The sequence below is a fragment of the Triturus cristatus genome, chromosome 1_1, assembly GCF_964204655.1.
Source record: "Triturus cristatus chromosome 1_1, aTriCri1.1, whole genome shotgun sequence".
NCBI lineage: Eukaryota > Metazoa > Chordata > Amphibia > Caudata > Salamandridae > Triturus > Triturus cristatus.
The window spans coordinates 153,605,238-153,630,726 of NC_140579.1; positions in this window are offsets into that span (position 1 = coordinate 153,605,238).

Here is a 25,489-nt window from a genome sequence, read left to right on the forward strand (position 1 = left end):
CAGCCAGAATAGCTTGACTCCAGTGGCACAGTGAGGCCGGGACCCACGTCTGGGCATACCCGGCACACTTAGGGCGAGAAAGCAAAAGACACACAATTAATGGACGGAATGCAGAACAAATCAAAACTTTCACCCCCAGTCAAGAGATCTTGGTTAAATCCATCATTCTTTTGCTCACCATGCCACCCCATTTTAGACCTGGCAATATGCAAATCAATTTTGACCCTGTGCCTCATGGGAACAGTCCAACCCGAACTGCTAAGCCAGGTCCTCCCTGGACCGGAAATAAGCATCCTAGGACCGGTTTCGGGGTTTCATCCCTCTTCAGTCAGTATAGCTTGATTTCAGTGGCACAGTGAGCCCAGGACCCACGTCTGGGCATACCCGGCGCACTTAGGGCGAGAAAGCAAAAGACACAATTGATGGACGGAATGCAGAACAAATCAAAACATTCACCCCCAGTCAAGAGCCCCGGGGTTAAATCCATCATTCTTTTGTTCACCATGCCACCCCAGTTTAGATCTGGCTATATGCTCATCAGTCTTGACCCTGTGCCTCATGGAAACAGTCCAGCCCTAACTGCTAAGCCAGGTCCTCCCTGGACCGGAAACAAGCATCCTAGGACCGGTTTCGGGGTTTCACCCCTCTGCAGCCAGGTTAGCTTGATTCCAGTGGCACAGTGAGCCCGGGACCCACGTCTGGGCATACCTGGTGCACTTAGGGCGAGAAAGCAAAGACACACAATTGATGGACGGAATGCAGAACAAATCAAAACATTCACCCCCAGTCAAGAGATCTGGGTTAAATCCATCATTCTTTTGTACACCATGCCACCCCAGTTTAGATCTGGCCATATGCTCATCAGTCTTGACCCTGTGCCTCATGGAAACAGTCCAGCCCGAACTGCTAAGCCAGGTCCTCCCTGGACCGGAAACGAGCATCCTAGGACCGGTTTCGGGTTTTCACCCTTCTTCAGCCAGAATAGCTTGACTCCAGTGGCACAGTGAGGCCGGGACCCACGTCTGGGCATACCCGGCACACTTAGGGCGAGAAAGCAAAAGACACACAATTAATGGACGGAATGCAGAACAAATCAAAACTTTCACCCCCAGTCAAGAGATCTTGGTTAAATCCATCATTCTTTTGCTCACCATGCCACCCCAGTTTAGATCTGGCCATAAGCAAATCTGTCTTGACCCTGTGCCTCATGGGGACAGTCCAGCCTGAACTGCTAAGGCAGGTCCTCCCTGGACCGGAAACAAGCATCCTAGGACCGGTTTCGGGGTTTCACCCCTCTTCAGCCAGGTTGGCTTGATTCCAGTGGCACAGTGAGCCCGGGACCCACGTCTGGGCATACCCGGTGCACTTAGGGCGAGAAAGCAAAAGACACACAATTGATGGACGGAATGCAGAACAAATCAAAACATTCAGCCCCAGTCAAGAGATCTTGGTTAAATCCATCATTCTTTTGCTCACCATGCAACCCCAGTTTAGATCTGGCCATATGCAAATCAGTCTTGAACCTTTGTCTCATGGGGACAGTCCAGCCTGAACTGCTAAGCCAGGTCCTCCCTGGACCGGAAACAAGCATCCTAGGACCGGTTTCGTGGTTTCACCCCTCTTCAGCCAGGTTAGCTTGATTCCAGTGGCACAGTGAGCCCGGGACGCACGTCTGGGCATACCCGGCGCACTTAGGGCGAGAAAGCAAAAGACACACAATTGATGGACGGAATGCAGAACAAATCAAAACATTCACCCCCAGTCAAGAGATCTGGGTTAAATCCATCATTCTTTTGCTCACCATGCCACCCCAGTTTATATCTGGCCATATGCAAATCAGTCTTGACCCTGTGCCTCATGGGGACAGTCCAGCCTGAACTGCTAAGCCAGGTCCTCCCTGGACCGGAAACAAGCATCCTAGGACCGGTTTCGGGGTTTCACCCCTCTTCAGCCAGGATAGCTTGATTCCAGTGGCACAGTGAGCCCGGGACGCACGTCTGGGCATACCCGGCGCACTTAGGGCGAGAAAGCAAAAGACACAATTGATGGACGGAATGCAGAACAAATCAAAACATTCACCCCCAGTCAAGAGATCTGGGTTAAATCCATCATTCTTTTGTTCACCATGCCACCCCAGTTTAGATCTGGCCATATGCTCATCAGTCTTGACCCTGTGCCTCATGGAAACAGTCCAGCCCTAACTGCTAAGCCAGGTCCTCCCTGGACCGGAAACAAGCATCCTAGGACCGGTTTCGGGGTTTCACCCCTCTTCAGCCTGGATAGCTTGATTCCAGTGGCACAGTGAGCCCGGGACGCACGTCTGGGCATACCCGGCGCACTTAGGGCGAGAAAGCAAAAGACACAATTGATGGACGGAATGCAGAACAAATCAAAACATTCACCCCCAGTCAAGAGATCTGGGTTAAATCCATCATTCTTTTGTTCACCATGCCACCCCAGTTTAGATCTGGCCATATGCTCATCAGTCTTGACCCTGTGCCTCATGGAAACAGTCCAGCCCTAACTGCTAAGCCAGGTCCTCCCTGGACCGGAAACAAGCATCCTAGGACCGGTTTCGGGGTTTCACCCCTCTGCAGCCAGGTTAGCTTGATTCCAGTGGCACAGTGAGCCCGGGACCCACGTTTGGGCATACCCGGTGCACTTAGGGCGAGAAAGCAAAGACACACAATTGATGGACGGAATGCAGAACAAATCAAAACATTCACCCCCAGTCAAGAGATCTGGGTTAAATCCATCATTCTTTTGTTCACCATGCCACCCCAGTTTAGATCTGGCCATATGCTCATCAGTCTTGACCCTGTGCCTCATGGAAACAGTCCAGCCCGAACTGCTAAGCCAGGTCCTCCCTGGACCGGAAACGAGCATCCTAGGACCGGTTTCGGGTTTTCACCCTTCTTCAGCCAGAATAGCTTGACTCCAGTGGCACAGTGAGGCCGGGACCCACGTCTGGGCATACCCGGCACACTTAGGGCGAGAAAGCAAAAGACACACAATTAATGGACGGAATGCAGAACAAATCAAAACTTTCACCCCCAGTCAAGAGATCTTGGTTAAATCCATCATTCTTTTGCTCACCATGCCGCCCCAGTTTAGATCTGGCCATATGCAAATCAGTCTTGACCCTGTGCCTCATGGGGACAGTCCAGCCTGAACTGCTAAGCCAGGTCCTCCCTGGACCGGAAAGAAGCATCCTAGGACCGGTTTCGGGGTTTCACCCCTCTTCAGCCAGGTTGGCTTGATTCCAGTGGCACAGTGAGCCCGGGACCCACGTCTGGGCATACCCGGTGCACTTAGGGCGAGAAAGCAAAAGACACACAATTGATGGACGGAATGCAGAACAAATCAAAACATTCACCCCCAGTCAAGAGATCTTGGTTAAATCCATCATTCTTTTGCTCACCATGCCACCCCAGTTTAGATCTGGCCATATGCAAATCAGTCTTGACTCTGTGCCTCATGGGAACAGTCCAGCCCGAACTCCTAAGCCAGGTCCTCCCTGGACCGGAAACAAGCATCCTAGGACCGGTTTCGGAGTTTCACCCCTCTTCAGCCAGGATAGCTTGATTCCAGTGGCACAGTGAGCCCGGGACGCACGTCTGGGCATACCCGGCGCACTTAGGGCGAGAAAGCAAAAGACACACAATTGATGGACGGAATGCAGAACAAATCAAAACATTCACCCCCAGTCAAGAGATCTTGGTTAAATCCATCATTCTTTTGCTCACCATGCCACCCCAGTTTAGATCTGGCCATATGCAAATCAGTCTTGAACCTGTGTCTCATGGGGACAGTCCAGCCTGAACTGCTAAGCCAGGTCCTCCCTGGACCGGAAACAAGCATCCTAGGACCGGTTTCGGGGTTTCACCCCTCTTCAGCCAGGTTAGCTTGATTCCAGTGGCACAGTGAGCCCGGGACCCACGTCTGGGCATACCCGGTGCACTTAGGGCGAGAAAGCAAAAGACACACAATTGATGGACGGAATGCAGAACAAATCAAAACATTCACCCCCAGTCAAGAGATCTTGGTTAAATCCATCATTCTTTTGCTCACCATACCACCCCAGTTTAGATCTGGCCATATGCAAATCAGTCTTGAACCTGTGTCTCATGGGGACAGTCCAGCCTGAACTGCTAAGCCAGGTCCTCCCTGGACCGGAAACAAGCATCCTAGGACCGGTTTCGGGGTTTCACCCCTCTTCAGCCAGGTTAGCTTGATTCCAGTGGCACAGTGAGCCCGGGACCCACGTCTGGGCATACCCGGTGCACTTAGGGCGAGAAAGCAAAGACACACAATTGATGGACGGAATGCAGAACAAATCAAAACATTCACCCCCAGTCAAGAGATCTGGGTTAAATCCATCATTCTTTTGCTAACCATAACACCCCAGTTTAGACCTGGCAATATGGAAATCAGTCTTGACTCTGTGCCTCATGGGAACAGTCCAGCCCGAACTCCTAAGCCAGGTCCTCCCTGGACCGGAAACAAGCATCCTAGGACCGGTTTCGGAGTTTCACCCCTCTTCAGCCAGGATAGCTTGATTCCAGTGGCACAGTGAGCCCGGGACGCACGTCTGGGCATACCCGGCGCACTTAGGGCGAGAAAGCAAAAGACACACAATTAATGGACGGAATGCAGAACAAATCAAAACATTCACCCCCAGTCAAGAGATCTTGGTTAAATCCATCATTCTTTTGCTGACCATGCCACCCCAGTTTAGATCTGGCCATATGCAAATCAGTCTTGAACCTGTGTCTCATGGGGACAGTCCAGCCTGAACTGCTAAGCCAGGTCCTCCCTGGACCGGAAACAAGCATCCTAGGACCGGTTTCGGGGTTTCACCCCTCTTCAGCCAGGTTAGCTTGATTCCAGTGGCACAGTGAGCCCGGGACCCACGTCTGGGCATACCCGGTGCACTTAGGGCGAGAAAGCAAAGACACACAATTGATGGACGGAATGCAGAACAAATCAAAACATTCACCCCCAGTCAAGAGATCTGGGTTAAATCCATCATTCTTTTGCTAACCATAACACCCCAGTTTAGACCTGGCAATATGGAAATCAGTCTTGACTCTGTGCCTCATGGGAACAGTCCAGCCCGAACTCCTAAGCCAGGTCCTCCCTGGACCGGAAACAAGCATCCTAGAACCGGTTTCGGAGTTTCACCCCTCTTCAGCCAGGATAGCTTGATTCCAGTGGCACAGTGAGCCCGGGACGCACGTCTGGGCATACCCGGCGCACTTAGGGCGAGAAAGCAAAAGACACACAATTGATGGACGGAATGCAGAACAAATCAAAACATTCACCCCCAGTCAAGAGATCTGGGTTAAATCCATCATTCTTTTGCTCACCATGCCACCCCAGTTTAGATCTGGCCATATGCAAATCAGTCTTGACCCTGTGCCTCATGGGGACAGTCCAGCCTGAACTGCTAAGCCAGGTCCTCCCTGGACCGGAAACAAGCATCCTAGGACCGGTTTCGGGGTTTCACCCCTCTTCAGCCAGGATAGCTTGATTCCAGTGGCACAGTGAGCCCGGGACGCACGTCTGGGCATATCCGGCGCACTTAGGGCGAAAAAGCAAAAGACACAATTGATGGACGGAATGCAGAACAAATCAAAACATTCACCCCCAGTCAAGAGATCTGGGTTAAATCCATCATTCTTTTGTTCACCATGCCACTCCAGTTTAGATCTGGCCATATGCTCATCAGTCTTGACCCTGTGCCTCATGGAAACAGTCCAGCCCTAACTGCTAAGCCAGGTCCTCCCTGGACCGGAAACAAGCATCCTAGGACCGGTTTCGGGGTTTCACCCCTCTGCAGCCAGGTTAGCTTGATTCCAGTGGCACAGTGAGCCCGGGACCCACGTCTGGGCATACCCGGTGCACTTAGGGCGAGAAAGCAAAGACACACAATTGATGGACGGAATGCAGAACAAATCAAAACATTCACCCCCAGTCAAGAGATCTGGGTTAAATCCATCATTCTTTTGTTCACCATGCCACCCCAGTTTAGATCTGGCCATATGCTCATCAGTCTTGACCCTGTGCCTCATGGAAACAGTCCAGCCCGAATTGCTAAGCCAGGTCCTCCCTGGACCGGAAACGAGCATCCTAGGACCGGTTTCGGGTTTTCACCCTTCTTCAGCCAGAATAGCTTGACTCCAGTGGCACAGTGAGGCCGGGACCCACGTCTGGGCATACCCGGCACACTTAGGGCGAGAAAGCAAAAGACACACAATTAATGGACGGAATGCAGAACAAATCAAAACTTTCACCCCCAGTCAAGAGATCTTGGTTAAATCCATCATTCTTTTGCTCACCATGCCGCCCCAGTTTAGATCTGGCCATATGCAAATCAGTCTTGACCCTGTGCCTCATGGGGACAGTCCAGCCTGAACTGCTAAGCCAGGTCCTCCCTGGACCGGAAAGAAGCATCCTAGGACCGGTTTCGGGGTTTCACCCCTCTTCAGCCAGGTTGGCTTGATTCCAGTGGCACAGTGAGCCCGGGACCCACGTCTGGGCATACCCGGTGCACTTAGGGCGAGAAAGCAAAAGACACACAATTGATGGACGGAATGCAGAACAAATCAAAACATTCACCCCCAGTCAAGAGATCTTGGTTAAATCCATCATTCTTTTGCTCACCATGCCACCCCAGTTTAGATCTGGCCATATGCAAATCAGTCTTGAACCTGTGTCTCATGGGGACAGTCCAGCCTGAACTGCTAAGCCAGGTCCTCCCTGGACCGGAAACAAGCATCCTAGGACCGGTTTCGGGGTTTCACCCCTCTTCAGCCAGGTTAGCTTGATTCCAGTGGCACAGTGAGCCCGGGACCCACGTCTGGGCATACCCGGCGCACTTAGGGCGAGAAAGCAAAAGACACACAATTGATGGACGGAATGCAGAACAAATCAAAACATTCACCCCCAGTCAAGAGATCTGGGTTAAATCCATCATTCTTTTGTTCACCATGCCACCCCAGTTTAGATCTGGCCATATGCTCATCAGTCATGACCCTGTGCCTCATGGGAACAGTCCAGCCCAAACTGCTAAGCCAGATCCTCCCTGGACTGGAAATAAGCATCCTAGGACCGGTTTCGGGGTTTCATCCCTCTTCAGCCAGGATAGCTTGATTCCAGTGGCACAGTGAGCCCAGGACCCACGTCTGGGCATACCCGTCGCACTTAGGGCGTGAAAGAAAAAGACACACAATTGATGGACGGAATGCAGAACAAATCAAAACATTCACCCCCAGTCAAGAGATCTGGGTTAAATCCATCATTCTTTTGCTAACCATACCACCCCAGTTTAGACCTGGCAATATGGAAATCAGTCTTGACTCTGTGCCTCATGGGAACAGCCCAGCCCAAACTGCTAAGTCAGGTCATCCCTGGACCGGAAACAAGCATCCTAGGACCGGTTTCGGAGTTTCACCCCTCTTCAGCCAGGATAGCGTGATTCCAGTGGCATAGTGAGCCCGGGACGCACATCTGGGCATACCCGGCTCACTTAGGGCGAGAAAGCAAAAGACACACAATTGATGGACGGAATGCAGAACAAATCAAAACATTCACCCCCAGTCAAGAGATCTGGGTTAAATCCATCATTCTTTTGCTCACCATGCCACCCCAGTTTAGATCTGGCCATATGCAAATCAGTCTTGACCCTGTGCCTCATGGGGACAGTCCAGCCTGAAGTGCTAAGCCAGGTCCTCCCTGGACCGGAAACAAGCATCCTAGGACCGGTTTCGGGGTTTCACCCCTCTTCAGCCAGGTTAGCTTGATTCCAGTGGCACAGTGAGCCCGGGACCCACGTCTGGGCATACCCGGTGCACTTAGGGCGAGAAAGCAAAAGACACACAATTGATGGACAGAATGCAGAACAAATCAAAATATTCACCCCCAGTCAAGAGATCTGGGTTAAATCCATCATTCTTTTGCTAACCATCCCACCCCAGATTAGACCTGGCAATATGGAAATCAGTCTTGACTCTGTGCATCATGGGAACAGTCCAGCCCGAACTGCTAAGCCAGGTCCTCCCTGGACCGGAAACAAGCATCCTAGGACCGGTTTCGGAGTTTCACCCCTCTTCAGCCAGGATAGCTTGATTCCAGTGGCACAGTGAGCCCGGGACGCACGTCTGGGCATACCCGGCGCACTTAGGGCGAGAAAGCAAAAGACACACAATTGATCGACGGAATGCAGAACAAATCAAAACATTCACGCCCAGTCAAGAGATCTGGGTTAAATCCATCATTCTTTTGCTCACCATGCCAGCCCAGTTTAGACCTGGCCATATGCAAATAAGTCTTGACCCTGTGCCTCATGGGAACAGTCCAGCCCGAACTGCTAAGCCAGGTCCTCCCTGGACCGGAAACAAGCATCTTAGGACCGGTTTCGGGGTCTCACCCTTCTTCAGCCAGGATAGCTTGATTCCAGTGGCACAGTGAGGCCGGGACCCACGTCTGGGCATGCCCGGCGCACTTAGGGCGAGAAAGCAAAAGACACACAATTAATGGACGGAATGCAGAACAAATCAAAACATTCACCCCCAGTCAAGAGATCTGGGTTAAATCCATCATTCTTTTGTTCACCATGCCACCCCAGTTTAGATCTGGCCATATGCTCATCAGTCTTGACCCTGTGCCTCATGGAAACAGTCCAGCCCGAACTGCTAAGCCAGGTCCTCCCTGGACCGTAAACAAGCATCCTAGGACCGGTTTCGGGGTTTCACCCCTCTGCAGCCAGGTTAGCTTGATTCCAGTGGCACAGTGAGCCCGGGACCCACGTCTGGGCATACCCGGTGCACTTAGAGCGAGAAAGCAAAAGACACACAATTGATGGACAGAATGCAGAACAAATCACAACATTCACCCCCAGTCAAGAGATCTGGGTTAAATCCATCATTCTTTTGCTCACCATGCCACCCCAGTTTAGACCTGGCCATATGCAAATCAGTCATGACCCTGTGCCTCATGGGAACAGTCCAGCCCAAACTGCTAAGCCAGGTCCTCCCTGGACCGGAAACAAGCATCCTAGGACCGGTTTCGGGGTCTCACCCTTCTTCAGCCAGGATAGCTTGATTACAGTGCGACAGTGAGCCCGGGACCCACGTCTGGGCATACCAGGCGCACATAAGGCGAGAAAGCAAAAGACACACAATTGATGGACGGAATGCAGAACAAATCAAAACATTCACCTCCAGTCAAGAGATCTGGGTTAAATCCATAATTCTTTTGCTCACCATGCCACCCCAGTTTAGACCTGGCAATATGCAAATCAATTTTGACCCTGTGCCTCATGGGAACAGTCCAACCCGAACTGCTAAGCCAGGTCCTCCCTGGACCGGAAATAAGCATCCTAGGACCGGTTTCGGGGTTTCATCCCTCTTCAGTCAGTATAGCTTGATTTCAGTGGCACAGTGAGCCCAGGACCCACGTCTGGGCATACCCGGCGCACTTAGGGCGAGAAAGCAAAAGACACAATTGATGGACGGAATGCAGAACAAATCAAAACATTCACACCCAGTCAAGAGCTCTGGGTTAAATCCATCATTCTTTTGTTCACCATGCCACCCCAGTTTAGATCTGGCTATATGCTCATCAGTCTTGACCCTGTGCCTCATGGAAACAGTCCAGCCCTAACTGCTAAGCCAGGTCCTCCCTGGACCGGAAACAAGCATCCTAGGACCGGTTTCGGGGTTTCACCCCTCTGCAGCCAGGTTAGCTTGATTCCAGTGGCACAGTGAGCCCGGGACCCACGTCTGGGCATACCTGGTGCACTTAGGGCGAGAAAGCAAAGACACACAATTGATGGACGGAATGCAGAACAAATCAAAACATTCACCCCCAGTCAAGAGATCTGGGTTAAATCCATCATTCTTTTGTACACCATGCCACCCCAGTTTAGATCTGGCCATATGCTCATCAGTCTTGACCCTGTGCCTCATGGAAACAGTCCAGCCCGAACTGCTAAGCCAGGTCCTCCCTGGACCGGAAACGAGCATCCTAGGACCGGTTTCGGGTTTTCACCCTTCTTCAGCCAGAATAGCTTGACTCCAGTGGCACAGTGAGGCCGGGACCCACGTCTGGGCATACCCGGCACACTTAGGGCGAGAAAGCAAAAGACACACAATTAATGGACGGAATGCAGAACAAATCAAAACTTTCACCCCCAGTCAAGAGATCTTGGTTAAATCCATCATTCTTTTGCTCACCATGCCACCCCAGTTTAGATCTGGCCATAAGCAAATCTGTCTTGACCCTGTGCCTCATGGGGACAGTTCAGCCTGAACTGCTAAGCCAGGTCCTCCCTGGACCGGAAACAAGCATCCTAGGACCGGTTTCGGGGTTTCCCCCCTCTTCAGCCAGGTTGGCTTGATTCCAGTGGCACAGTGAGCCCGGGACCCACGTCTGGGCATACCCGGTGCACTTAGGGCGAGAAAGCAAAAGACACACAATTGATGGACGGAATGCAGAACAAATCAAAACATTCAGCCCCAGTCAAGAGATCTTGGTTAAATCCATCATTCTTTTGCTCACCATGCCACCCCAGTTTAGATCTGGCCATATGCAAATCAGTCTTGAACCTTTGTCTCATGGGGACAGTCCAGCCTGAACTGCTAAGCCAGGTCCTCCCTGGACCGGAAACAAGCATCCTAGGACCGGTTTCGTGGTTTCACCCCTCTTCAGCCAGGTTAGCTTGATTCCAGTGGCACAGTGAGCCCGGGACCCACGTCTGGGCATACCCGGTGCACTTAGGGCGAGAAAGCAAAGACACACAATTGATGGACGGAATGCAGAACAAATCAAAACATTCACCCCCAGTCAAGAGATCTGGGTTAAATCCATCATTCTTTTACTAACCATACCACCCCAGTTTAGACCTGGCAATATGGAAATCAGTCTTGACTCTGTGCCTCATGGGAACAGTCCAGCCCGAACTCCTAAGCCAGGTCCTCCCTGGACCGGAAACAAGCATCCTAGGACCGGTTTCGGAGTTTCACCCCTCTTCAGCCAGGATAGCTTGATTCCAGTGGCACAGTGAGCCCGGGACGCACGTCTGGGCATACCCGGCGCACTTAGGGCGAGAAAGCAAAAGACACACAATTGATGGACGGAATGCAGAACAAATCAAAACATTCACCCCCAGTCAAGAGATCTGGGTTAAATCCATCATTCTTTTGCTCACCATGCCACGCCAGTTTAGATCTGGCCATATGCAAATCAGTCTTGACCCTGTGCCTCATGGGGACAGTCCAGCCTGAACTGCTAAGCCAGGTCCTCCCTGGACCGGAAACAAGCATCCTAGGACCGGTTTCGGGGTTTCACCCCTCTTCAGCCAGGATAGCTTGATTCCAGTGGCACAGTGAGCCCGGGACGCACGTCTGGGCATATCCGGCGCACTTAGGGCGAGAAAGCAAAAAACACAATTGATGGACGGAATGCAGAACAAATCAAAACATTCACCCCCAGTCAAGAGATCTGGGTTAAATCCATCATTCTTTTGTTCACCATGCCACCCCAGTTTAGATCTGGCCATATGCTCATCAGTCTTGACCCTGTGCCTCATGGAAACAGTCCAGCCCTAACTGCTAAGCCAGGTCCTCCCTGGACCGGAAACAAGCATCCTAGGACCGGTTTCGGGGTTTCACCCCTCTGCAGCCAGGTTAGCTTGATTCCAGTGGCACAGTGAGCCTGGGACCCACGTCTGGGCATACCCGGTGCACTTAGGGCGAGAAAGCAAAGACACACAATTGATGGACGGAATGCAGAACAAATCAAAACATTCACCCCCAGTCAAGAGATCTGGGTTAAATCCATCATTCTTTTGTTCACCATGCCACCCCAGTTTAGATCTGGCCATATGCTCATCAGTCTTGACCCTGTGCCTCATGGAAACAGTCCAGCCCGAACTGCTAAGCCAGGTCCTCCCTGGACCGGAAACGAGCATCCTAGGACCGGTTTCGGGTTTTCACCCTTCTTCAGCCAGAATAGCTTGACTCCAGTGGCACAGTGAGGCCGGGACCCACGTCTGGGCATACCCGGCACACTTAGGGCGAGAAAGCAAAAGACACACAATTAATGGACGGAATGCAGAACAAATCAAAACTTTCACCCCCAGTCAAGAGATCTTGGTTAAATCCATCATTCTTTTGCTCACCATGCCGCCCCAGTTTAGATCTGGCCATATGCAAATCAGTCTTGACCCTGTGCCTCATGGGGACAGTCCAGCCTGAACTGCTAAGCCAGGTCCTCCCTGGACCGGAAAGAAGCATCCTAGGACCGGTATCGGGGTTTCACCCCTCTTCAGCCAGGTTGGCTTGATTCCAGTGGCACAGTGAGCCCGGGACCCACGTCTGGGCATACCCGGTGCACTTAGAGCGAGAAAGCAAAAGACACACAATTGATGGACGGAATGCAGAACAAATCAAAACATTCACCCCCAGTCAAGAGATCTTGGTTAAATCCATCATTCTTTTGCTCACCATGCCACCCCAGTTTAGATCTGGCCATATGCAAATCAGTCTTGAACCTGTGTCTCATGGGGACAGTCCAGCCTGAACTGCTAAGCCAGGTCCTCCCTGGACCAGAAACAAGCATCCTAGGACCGGATTCGGGGTTTCACCCCTCTTCAGCCAGGTTAGCTTGATTCCAGTGGCACAGTGAGCCCGGGACCCACGTCTGGGCATACCCGGTGCACTTAGGGCGAGAAAGCAAAGACACACAATTGATGGACGGAATGCAGAACAAATCAAAACATTCACCCCCAGTCAAGAGATCTGGGTTAAATCCATCATTCTTTTGCTAACCATAACACCCCAGTTTAGACCTGGCAATATGGAAATCAGTCTTGACTCTGTGCCTCATGGGAACAGTCCAGCCCGAACTCCTAAGCCAGGTCCTCCCTGGACCGGAAACAAGCATCCTAGGACCGGTTTCGGAGTTTCACCCCTCTTCAGCCAGGATAGCTTGATTCCAGTGGCACAGTGAGCCCGGGACGCACGTCTGGGCATACCCGGCGCACTTAGGGCGAGAAAGCAAAAGACACACAATTGATGGACGGAATGCAGAACAAATCAAAACATTCACCCCCAGTCAAGAGATCTGGGTTAAATCCATCATTCTTTTGTTCACCATGCCACCCCAGTTTAGATCTGGCCATATGCTCATCAGTCATGACCCTGTGCCTCATGGGAACAGTCCAGCCCAAACTGCTAAGCCAGATCCTCCCTGGACTGGAAATAAGCATCCTAGGACCGGTTTCGGGGTTTCATCCCTCTTCAGCCAGGATAGCTTGATTCCAGTGGCACAGTGAGCCCAGGACCCACGTCTGGGCATACCCGTCGCACTTAGGGCGTGAAAGAAAAAGACACACAATTGATGGACGGAATGCAGAACAAATCAAAACATTCACCCCCAGTCAAGAGATCTGGGTTAAATCCATCATTCTTTTGCTAACCATACCACCCCAGTTTAGACCTGGCAATATGGAAATCAGTCTTGACTCTGTGCCTCATGGGAACAGCCCAGCCCAAACTGCTAAGTCAGGTCATCCCTGGACCGGAAACAAGCATCCTAGGACCGGTTTCGGAGTTTCACCCCTCTTCAGCCAGGATAGCGTGATTCCAGTGGCATAGTGAGCCCGGGACGCACATCTGGGCATACCCGGCTCACTTAGGGCGAGAAAGCAAAAGACACACAATTGATGGACGGAATGCAGAACAAATCAAAACATTCACCCCCAGTCAAGAGATCTGGGTTAAATCCATCATTCTTTTGCTCACCATGCCACCCCAGTTTAGATCTGGCCATATGCAAATCAGTCTTGACCCTGTGCCTCATGGGGACAGTCCAGCCTGAAGTGCTAAGCCAGGTCCTCCCTGGACCGGAAACAAGCATCCTAGGACCGGTTTCGGGGTTTCACCCCTCTTCAGCCAGGTTAGCTTGATTCCAGTGGCACAGTGAGCCCGGGACCCACGTCTGGGCATACCCGGTGCACTTAGGGCGAGAAAGCAAAAGACACACAATTGATGGACAGAATGCAGAACAAATCAAAATATTCACCCCCAGTCAAGAGATCTGGGTTAAATCCATCATTCTTTTGCTAACCATCCCACCCCAGTTTAGACCTGGCAATATGGAAATCAGTCTTGACTCTGTGCATCATGGGAACAGTCCAGCCCGAACTGCTAAGCCAGGTCCTCCCTGGACCGGAAACAAGCATCCTAGGACCGGTTTCGGAGTTTCACCCCTCTTCAGCCAGGATAGCTTGATTCCAGTGGCACAGTGAGCCCGGGACGCACGTCTGGGCATACCCGGCGCACTTAGGGCGAGAAAGCAAAAGACACACAATTGATCGACGGAATGCAGAACAAATCACAACATTCACCCCCAGTCAAGAGATCTGGGTTAAATCCATCATTCTTTTGCTCACCATCCCACCCCAGTTTAGACCTGGCCATATGCAAATCAGTCATGACCCTGTGCCTCATGGGAACAGTCCAGCCCAAACTGCTAAGCCAGGTCCTCCCTGGACCGGAAACAAGCATCCTAGGACCGGTTTCGGGGTCTTACCCTTCTTCAGCCAGGATAGCTTGATTACAGTGCGACAGTGAGCCCGGGACCCACGTCTGGGCATACCAGGCGCACTTAAGGCGAGAAAGCAAAAGACACACAATTGATGGACGGAATGCAGAACAAATCAAAACATTCACCTCCAGTCAAGAGATCTGGGTTAAATCCATAATTCTTTTGCTCACCATGCCACCCCATTTTAGACCTGGCAATATGCAAATCAATTTTGACCCTGTGCCTCATGGGAACAGTCCAACCCGAACTGCTAAGCCAGGTCCTCCCTGGACCGGAAATAAGCATCCTAGGACCGGTTTCGGGGTTTCATCCCTCTTCAGTCAGTATAGCTTGATTTCAGTGGCACAGTGAGCCCAGGACCCACGTCTGGGCATACCCGGCGCACTTAGGGCGAGAAAGCAAAAGACACAATTGATGGACGGAATGCAGAACAAATCAAAACATTCACCCCCAGTCAAGAGCCCCGGGGTTAAATCCATCATTCTTTTGTTCACCATGCCACCCCAGTTTAGATCTGGCTATATGCTCATCAGTCTTGACCCTGTGCCTCATGGAAACAGTCCAGCCCTAACTGCTAAGCCAGGTCCTCCCTGGACCGGAAACAAGCATCCTAGGACCGGTTTCGGGGTTTCACCCCTCTGCAGCCAGGTTAGCTTGATTCCAGTGGCACAGTGAGCCCGGGACCCACGTCTGGGCATACCTGGTGCACTTAGGGCGAGAAAGCAAAGACACACAATTGATGGACGGAATGCAGAACAAATCAAAACATTCACCCCCAGTCAAGAGATCTGGGTTAAATCCATCATTCTTTTGTACACCATGCCACCCCAGTTTAGATCTGGCCATATGCTCATCAGTCTTGACCCTGTGCCTCATGGAAACAGTCCAGCCCGAACTGCTAAGCCAGGTCCTCCCTGGACCGGAAACGAGCATCCTAGGACCGGTTTCGGGTTTTCACCCTTCTTCAGCCAGAATAGCTTGACTCCAGTGGCACAGTGAGGCCGGGACCCACGTCTGGGCATACCCGGCACACTTAGGGCGAGAAAGCAAAAGACACACAATTAATGGACGGAATGCAGAACAAATCAAAACTTTCACCCCCAGTCAAGAGATCTTGGTTAAATCCATCATTCTTTTGCTCACCATGCCACCCCAGTTTAGATCTGGCCATAAGCAAATCTGTCTTGACCCTGTGCCTCATGGGGACAGTCCAGCCTGAACTGCTAAGGCAGGTCCTCCCTGGACCGGAAACAAGCATCCTAGGACCAGTTTCGGGGTTTCACCCCTCTTCAGCCAGGTTGGCTTGATTCCAGTGGCACAGTGAGCCCGGGACCCACGTCTGGGCATACCCGGTGCACTTAGGGCGAGAAAGCAAAAGACACACAATTGATGGACGGAATGCAGAACAAATCAAAACATTCAGCCCCAGTCAAGAGATCTTGGTTAAATCCATCATTCTTTTGCTCACCATGCCACCCCAGTTTAGATCTGGCCATATGCAAATCAGTCTTGAACCTTTGTCTCATGGGGACAGTCCAGCCTGAACTGCTAAGCCAGGTCCTCCCTGGACCGGAAACAAGCATCCTAGGACCGGTTTCGTGGTTTCACCCCTCTTCAGCCAGGTTAGCTTGATTCCAGTGGCACAGTGAGCCCGGGACGCACGTCTGGGCATACCCGGCGCACTTAGGGCGAGAAAGCAAAAGACACACAATTGATGGACGGAATGCAGAACAAATCAAAACATTCACCCCCAGTCAAGAGATCTGGGTTAAATCCATCATTCTTTTGCTCACCATGCCACCCCAGTTTATATCTGGCCATATGCAAATCAGTCTTGACCCTGTGCCTCATGGGGACAGTCCAGCCTGAACTGCTAAGCCAGGTCCTCCCTGGACCGGAAACAAGCATCCTAGGACCGGTTTCGGGGTTTCACCCCTCTTCAGCCAGGATAGCTTGATTCCAGTGGCACAGTGAGCCCGGGACGCACGTCTGGGCATACCCGGCGCACTTAGGGCGAGAAAGCAAAAGACACAATTGATGGACGGAATGCAGAACAAATCAAAACATTCACCCCCAGTCAAGAGATCTGGGTTAAATCCATCATTCTTTTGTTCACCATGCCACCCCAGTTTAGATCTGGCCATATGCTCATCAGTCTTGACCCTGTGCCTCATGGAAACAGTCCAGCCCTAACTGCTAAGCCAGGTCCTCCCTGGACCGGAAACAAGCATCCTAGGACCGGTTTCGGGGTTTCACCCCTCTTCAGCCTGGATAGCTTGATTCCAGTGGCACAGTGAGCCCGGGACGCACGTCTGGGCATACCCGGCGCACTTAGGGCGAGAAAGCAAAAGACACAATTGATGGACGGAATGCAGAACAAATCAAAACATTCACCCCCAGTCAAGAGATCTGGGTTAAATCCATCATTCTTTTGTTCACCATGCCACCCCAGTTTAGATCTGGCCATATGCTCATCAGTCTTGACCCTGTGCCTCATGGAAACAGTCCAGCCCTAACTGCTAAGCCAGGTCCTCCCTGGACCGGAAACAAGCATCCTAGGACCGGTTTCGGGGTTTCACCCCTCTGCAGCCAGGTTAGCTTGATTCCAGTGGCACAGTGAGCCCGGGACCCACGTTTGGGCATACCCGGTGCACTTAGGGCGAGAAAGCAAAGACACACAATTGATGGACGGAATGCAGAACAAATCAAAACATTCACCGCCAGTCAAGAGATCTGGGTTAAATCCATCATTCTTTTGTTCACCATGCCACCCCAGTTTAGATCTGGCCATATGCTCAGCAGTCTTGACCCTGTGCCTCATGGAAACAGTCCAGCCCGAACTGCTAAGCCAGGTCCTCCCTGGACCGGAAACGAGCATCCTAGGACCGGTTTCGGGTTTTCACCCTTCTTCAGCCAGAATAGCTTGACTCCAGTGGCACAGTGAGGCCGGGACCCACGTCTGGGCATACCCGGCACACTTAGGGCGAGAAAGCAAAAGACACACAATTAATGGACGGAATGCAGAACAAATCAAAACTTTCACCCCCAGTCAAGAGATCTTGGTTAAATCCATCATTCTTTTGCTCACCATGCCGCCCCAGTTTAGATCTGGCCATATGCAAATCAGTCTTGACCCTGTGCCTCATGGGGACAGTCCAGCCTGAACTGCTAAGCCAGGTCCTCCCTGGACCGGAAAGAAGCATCCTAGGACCGGTTTCGGGGTTTCACCCCTCTTCAGCCAGGTTGGCTTGATTCCAGTGGCACAGTGAGCCCGGGACCCACGTCTGGGCATACCCGGTGCACTTAGGGCGAGAAAGCAAAAGACACACAATTGATGGACGGAATGCAGAACAAATCAAAACATTCACCCCCAGTCAAGAGATCTTGGTTAAATCCATCATTCTTTTGCTCACCATGCCACCCCAGTTTAGATCTGGCCATATGCAAATCAGTCTTGACTCTGTGCCTCATGGGAACAGTCCAGCCCGAACTCCTAAGCCAGGTCCTCCCTGGACCGGAAACAAGCATCCTAGGACCGGTTTCGGAGTTTCACCCCTCTTCAGCCAGGATAGCTTGATTCCAGTGGCACAGTGAGCCCGGGACGCACGTCTGGGCATACCCGGCGCACTTAGGGCGAGAAAGCAAAAGACACACAATTGATGGACGGAATGCAGAACAAATCAAAACATTCACCCCCAGTCAAGAGATCTTGGTTAAATCCATCATTCTTTTGCTCACCATGCCACCCCAGTTTAGATCTGGCCATATGCAAATCAGTCTTGAACCTGTGTCTCATGGGGACAGTCCAGCCTGAACTGCTAAGCCAGGTCCTCCCTGGACCGGAAACAAGCATCCTAGGACCGGTTTCGGGGTTTCACCCCTCTTCAGCCAGGTTAGCTTGATTCCAGTGGCACAGTGAGCCCGGGACCCACGTCTGGGCATACCCGGTGCACTTAGGGCGAGAAAGCAAAAGACACACAATTGATGGACGGAATGCAGAACAAATCAAAACATTCACCCCCAGTCAAGAGATCTTGGTTAAATCCATCATTCTTTTGCTCACCATACCACCCCAGTTTAGATCTGGCCATATGCAAATCAGTCTTGAACCTGTGTCTCATGGGGACAGTCCAGCCTGAACTGCTAAGCCAGGTCCTCCCTGGACCGGAAACAAGCATCCTAGGACCGGTTTCGGGGTTTCACCCCTCTTCAGCCAGGTTAGCTTGATTCCAGTGGCACAGTGAGCCCGGGACCCACGTCTGGGCATACCCGGTGCACTTAGGGCGAGAAAGCAGAGACACACAATTGATGGACGGAATGCAGAACAAATCAAAACATTCACCCCCAGTCAAGAGATCTGGGTTAAATCCATCATTCTTTTGCTAACCATAACACCCCAGTTTAGACCTGGCAATATGGAAATCAGTCTTGACTCTGTGCCTCATGGGAACAGTCCAGCCCGAACTCCTAAGCCAGGTCCTCCCTGGACCGGAAACAAGCATCCTAGAACCGGTTTCGGAGTTTCACCCCTCTTCAGCCAGGATAGCTTGATTCCAGTGGCACAGTGAGCCCGGGACGCACGTCTGGGCATACCCGGCACACTTAGGGCGAGAAAGCAAAAGACACACAATTGATGGACGGAATGCAGAACAAATCAAAACATTCACCCCCAGTCAAGAGATCTGGGTTAAATCCATCATTCTTTTGCTCACCATGCCACCCCAGTTTAGATCTGGCCATATGCAAATCAGTCTTGAACCTGTGCCTCATGGGGACAGTCCAGCCTGAACTGCTAAGCCAGGTCCTCCCTGGACCGGAAACAAGCATCCTAGGACCGGTTTCGGGGTCTCACCCTTCTTCAGCCAGGATAGCTTGATTCCAGTGGCACAGTGAGGCCGGGACCCACGTCTGGGCATACCCGGCACACTTAGGGCGAGAAAGCAAAAGACACACAATTAATGGACGGAATGCAGAACAAATCAAAACTTTCACCCCCAGTCAAGAGATCTTGGTTAAATCCATCATTCTTTTGCTTACCATGCCACCCCAGTTTAGATCTGGCCATAAGCAAATCTGTCTTGACCCTGTGCCTCATGGGGACAGTCCAGCCTGAACTGCTAAGGCAGGTCCTCCCTGGACCGGAAACAAGCATCCTAGGACCGGTTTCGGGGTTTCACCCCTCTTCAGCCAGGTTGGCTTGATTCCAGTGGCACAGTGAGCCCGGGACCCACGTCTGGGCATACCCGGTGCACTTAGGGCGAGAAAGCAAAAGACACACAATTGATGGACGGAATGCAGAACAAATCAAAACATTCAGCCCCAGTCAAGAGATCTTGGTTAAATCCATCATTCTTTTGCTCACCATGCCACCCCAGTTTAGATCTGGCCATATGCAAATCAGTCTTGAACCTTTGTCTCATGGGGACAGTCCAGCCTGAACTGCTAAGCCAGGTCCTCCCTGGACCGGAAACAAGCATCCTAGGACCGGTTTCGTGGTTTCACCCCTCTTCAGCCAGGTTAGCTTGATTCCAGTGGCACAGTGAGCCCGGGACGCACGTCTGGGCATACCCGGCGCACTTATGGCGAGAAAGCAAAAGACACACAATTGATGGACGGAATGCAGAACAAATCAAAACATTCACCCCCAGTCAAGAGATCTGGGTTAAATCCATCATTCTTTTGCTCACCATGCCACCCCAGTTTATATCTGGCCATATGCAAATCAGTCTTGACCCTGTGCCTCATGGGGACAGTCCAGCCTGAACTGCTAAGCCAGGTCCTCCCTGGACCGGAAACAAGCATCCTAGGACCGGTTTCGGGGTTTCACCCCTCTTCAGCCAGGATAGCTTGATTCCAGTGGCACAGTGAGCCCGGGACGCACGTCTGGGCATACCCGGCGCACTTAGGGCGAGAAAGCAAAAGACACAATTGATGGACGGAATGCAGAACAAATCAAAACATTCACCCCCAGTCAAGAGATCTGGGTTAAATCCATCATTCTTTTGTTCACCATGCCACCCCAGTTTAGATCTGGCCATATGCTCATCAGTCTTGACCCTGTGCCTCATGGAAACAGTCCAGCCCTAACTGCTAAGCCAGGTCCTCCCTGGACCGGAAACAAGCATCCTAGGACCGGTTTCGGGGTTTCACCCCTCTTCAGCCAGGATAGCTTGATTCCAGTGGCACAGTGAGCCCGGGACGCACGTCTGGGCATACCCGGCGCACTTAGGGCGAGAAAGCAAAAGACACAATTGATGGACGGAATGCAGAACAAATCAAAACATTCACCCCCAGTCAAGAGATCTGGGTTAAATCCATCATTCTTTTGTTCACCATGCCACCCCAGTTTAGATCTGGCCATATGCTCATCAGTCTTGACCCTGTGCCTCATGGAAACAGTCCAGCCCTAACTGCTAAGCCAGGTCCTCCCTGGACCGGAAACAAGCATCCTAGGACCGGTTTCGGGGTTTCACCCCTCTGCAGCCAGGTTAGCTTGATTCCAGTGGCACAGTGAGCCCGGGACCCACGTTTGGGCATACCCGGTGCACTTAGGGCGAGAAAGCAAAGACACACAATTGATGGACGGAATGCAGAACAAATCAAAACATTCACCCCCAGTCAAGAGATCTGGGTTAAATCCATCATTCTTTTGTTCACCATGCCACCCCAGTTTAGATCTGGCCATATGCTCATCAGTCTTGACCCTGTGCCTCATGGAAACAGTCCAGCCCGAACTGCTAAGCCAGGTCCTCCCTGGACCGGAAACGAGCATCCTAGGACCGGTTTCGGGTTTTCACCCTTCTTCAGCCAGAATAGCTTGACTCCAGTGGCACAGTGAGGCCGGGACCCACGTCTGGGCATACCCGGCACACTTAGGGCGAGAAAGCAAAAGACACACAATTAATGGACGGAATGCAGAACAAATCAAAACTTTCACCCCCAGTCAAGAGATCTTGGTTAAATCCATCATTCTTTTGCTCACCATGCCACCCCAGTTTAGATCTGGCCATATGCAAATCAGTCTTGACTCTGTGCCTCATGGGAACAGTCCAGCCCGAACTCCTAAGCCAGGTCCTCCCTGGACCGGAAACAAGCATCCTAGGACCGGTTTCGGAGTTTCACCCCTCTTCAGCCAGGATAGCTTGATTCCAGTGGCACAGTGAGCCCGGGACGCACGTCTGGGCATACCCGGCGCACTTAGGGCGAGAAAGCAAAAGACACACAATTGATGGACGGAATGCAGAACAAATCAAAACATTCACCCCCAGTCAAGAGATCTTGGTTAAATCCATCATTCTTTTGCTCACCATGCCACCCCAGTTTAGATATGGCCATATGCAAATCAGTCTTGAACCTGTGTCTCATGGGGACAGTCCAGCCTGAACTGCTAAGCCAGGTCCTCCCTGGACCGGAAACAAGCATCCTAGGACCGGTTTCGGGGTTTCACCCCTCTTCAGCCAGGTTAGCTTGATTCCAGTGGCACAGTGAGCCCGGGACCCACGTCTGGGCATACCCGGTGCACTTAGGGCGAGAAAGCAAAAGACACACAATTGATGGACGGAATGCAGAACAAATCAAAACATTCACCCCCAGTCAAGAGATCTTGGTTAAATCCATCATTCTTTTGCTCACCATACCACCCCAGTTTAGATCTGGCCATATGCAAATCAGTCTTGAACCTGTGTCTCATGGGGACAGTCCAGCCTGAACTGCTAAGCCAGGTCCTCCCTGGACCGGAAACAAGCATCCTAGGACCGGTTTCGGGGTTTCACCCCTCTTCAGCCAGGTTAGCTTGATTCCAGTGGCACAGTGAGCCCGGGACCCACGTCTGGGCATACCCGGTGCACTTAGGGCGAGAAAGCAAAGACACACAATTGATGGACGGAATGCAGAACAAATCAAAACATTCACCCCCAGTCAAGAGATCTGGGTTAAATCCATCATTCTTTTGCTAACCATAACACCCCAGTTTAGACCTGGCAATATGGAAATCAGTCTTGACTCTGTGCCTCATGGGAACAGTCCAGCCCGAACTCCTAAGCCAGGTCCTCCCTGGACCGGAAACAAGCATCCTAGGACCGGTTTCGGAGTTTCACCCCTCTTCAGCCAGGATAGCTTGATTCCAGTGGCACAGTGAGCCCGGGACGCACGTCTGGGCATACCCGGCGCACTTAGGGCGAGAAAGCAAAAGACACACAATTGATGGACGGAATGCAGAACAAATCAAAACATTCACCCCCAGTCAAGAGATCTTGGTTAAATCCATCATTCTTTTGCTGACCATGCCACCCCAGTTTAGATCTGGCCATATGCAAATCAGTCTTGAACCTGTGTCTCATGGGGACAGTCCAGCCTGAACTGCTAAGCCAGGTCCTCCCTGGACCGGAAACAAGCATCCTAGGACCGGTTTCGGGGTTTCACCCCTCTTCAGCCAGGTTAGCTTGATTCCAGTGGCACAGTGAGCCCGGGACCCACGTCTGGGCATACCCGGTGCACTTAGGGCGAGAAAGCAAAGACACACAATTGATGGACGGAATGCAGAACAAATCAAAACATTCACCCCCAGTCAAGAGATCTGGGTTAAATCCATCATTCTTTTGCTAACCATAACACCCCAGTTTAGACCTGGCAATATGGAAATCAGTCTTGACTCTGTGCCTCATGGGAACAGTCCAGCCCGAACTCCTAAGCCAGGTCCTCCCTGGACCGGAAACAAGCATCCTAGAACCGGTTTCGGAGTTTCACCCCTCTTCAGCCAGGATAGCTTGATTCCAGTGGCACAGTGAGCCCGGGACGCACGTCTGGGCATACCCGGCACACTTAGGGCGAGAAAGCAAAAGACACACAATTGATGGACGGAATGCAGAACAAATCAAAACATTCACCCCCAGTCAAGAGATCTGGGTTAAATCCATCATTCTTTTGCTCACCATGCCACCCCAGTTTAGATCTGGCCATATGCAAATCAGTCTTGAACCTGTGCCTCATGGGGACAGTCCAGCCTGAACTGCTAAGCCAGGTCCTCCCTGGACCGGAAACAAGCATCCTAGGACCGGTTTCGGGGTCTCACCCTTCTTCAGCCAGGATAGCTTGATTCCAGTGGCACAGTGAGGCCGGGACCCACATCTGGGCATACCCGGCGCACTTAGGGCGAGAAAGCAAAAGACACACAATTAATGGACAGAATGCAGAACAAATCAAAACATTCACCCCCAGTCAAGAGATCTGGGTTAAATCCATCATTCTTTTGTTCACCATGCCACCCCAGTTTAGATCTGGCCATATGCTCATCAGTCTTGACCCTGTGCCTCATGGAAACAGTCCAGCCCGAACTGCTAAGCCAGGTCCTCCCTGGACCGGAAACAAGCATCCTAGGACCGGTTTCAGGGTTTCACCCCTCTGCAGCCAGGTTAGCTTGATTCCAGTGGCACAGTGAGCCCGGGACCCACGTCTGGGCATACCCGGCGCACTTAGGGCGAGAAAGCCAAAGACATACAATTAATGGACGGAATGCAGAACAAATCAAAACATTCACCCCCAGTCAAGAGATCTTGGTTAAATCCATCATTCTTTTGCTCACCATGCCACCCCAGTTTAGATCTGGCCATATGCAAATCAGTCTTGACCCTGTGCCTCATGGGGACAGTCCAGCCTGAACTGCTAAGCCAGGTCCTCCCTGGACCGGAAACAAGCATCCTAGGACCGGTTTCGGGGTTTCATCCCTCTTCAGCCAGGATAGCTTGATTCCAGTGGCACAGTGAGCCCAGGACCCACGTCTGGGCATACCCGTCGCACTTAGGGCGAGAAAGCAAAAGACACAATTGATGGACGGAATGCAGAACAAATCAAAACATTCACCCACAGTCAAGAGATCTGGGTTAAATCCATCATTCTTTTGTTCACCATGCCACCCCAGTTTAGATCTGGCCATATGCTCATCAGTCTTGACCCTGTGCCTCATGGAAACAGTCCAGCCCGAACTGCTAAGCCAGGTCCTCCCTGGACCGTAAACAAGCATCCTAGGACCGGTTTCGGGGTTTCACCCCTCTGCAGCCAGGTTAGCTTGATTCCAGTGGCACAGTGAGCCCGGGACCCACGTCTGGGCATACCCGGTGCACTTAGAGCGAGAAAGCAAAAGACACACAATTGATGGACAGAATGCAGAACAAGTCACAACATTCACCCCCAGTCAAGAGATCTGGGTTAAATCCATCATTCTTTTGCTCACCATGCCACCCCAGTTTAGACCTGGCCATATGCAAATCAGTCATGACCCTGTGCCTCATGGGAACAGTCCAGCCCAAACTGCTAAGCCAGGTCCTCCCTGGACCGGAAACAAGCATCCTAGGACCGGTTTCGGGGTCTCACCCTTCTTCAGCCAGGATAGCTTGATTACAGTGCGACAGTGAGCCCGGGACCCACGTCTGGGCATACCAGGCGCACTTAAGGCGAGAAAGCAAAAGACACACAATTGATGGACGGAATGCAGAACAAATCAAAACATTCACCTCCAGTCAAGAGATCTGGGTTAAATCCATAATTCTTTTGCTCACCATGCCACCCCAGTTTAGACCTGGCAATATGCAAATCAATTTTGACCCTGTGCCTCATGGGAACAGTCCAACCCGAACTGCTAAGCCAGGTCCTCCCTGGACCGGAAATAAGCATCCTAGGACCGGTTTCGGGGTTTCATCCCTCTTCAGTCAGTATAGCTTGATTTCAGTGGCACAGTGAGCCCAGGACCCACGTCTGGGCATACCCGGCGCACTTAGGGCGAGAAAGCAAAAGACACAATTGATGGACGGAATGCAGAACAAATCAAAACATTCACCCCCAGTCAAGAGATCTGGGTTAAATCCATCATTCTTTTGTTCAC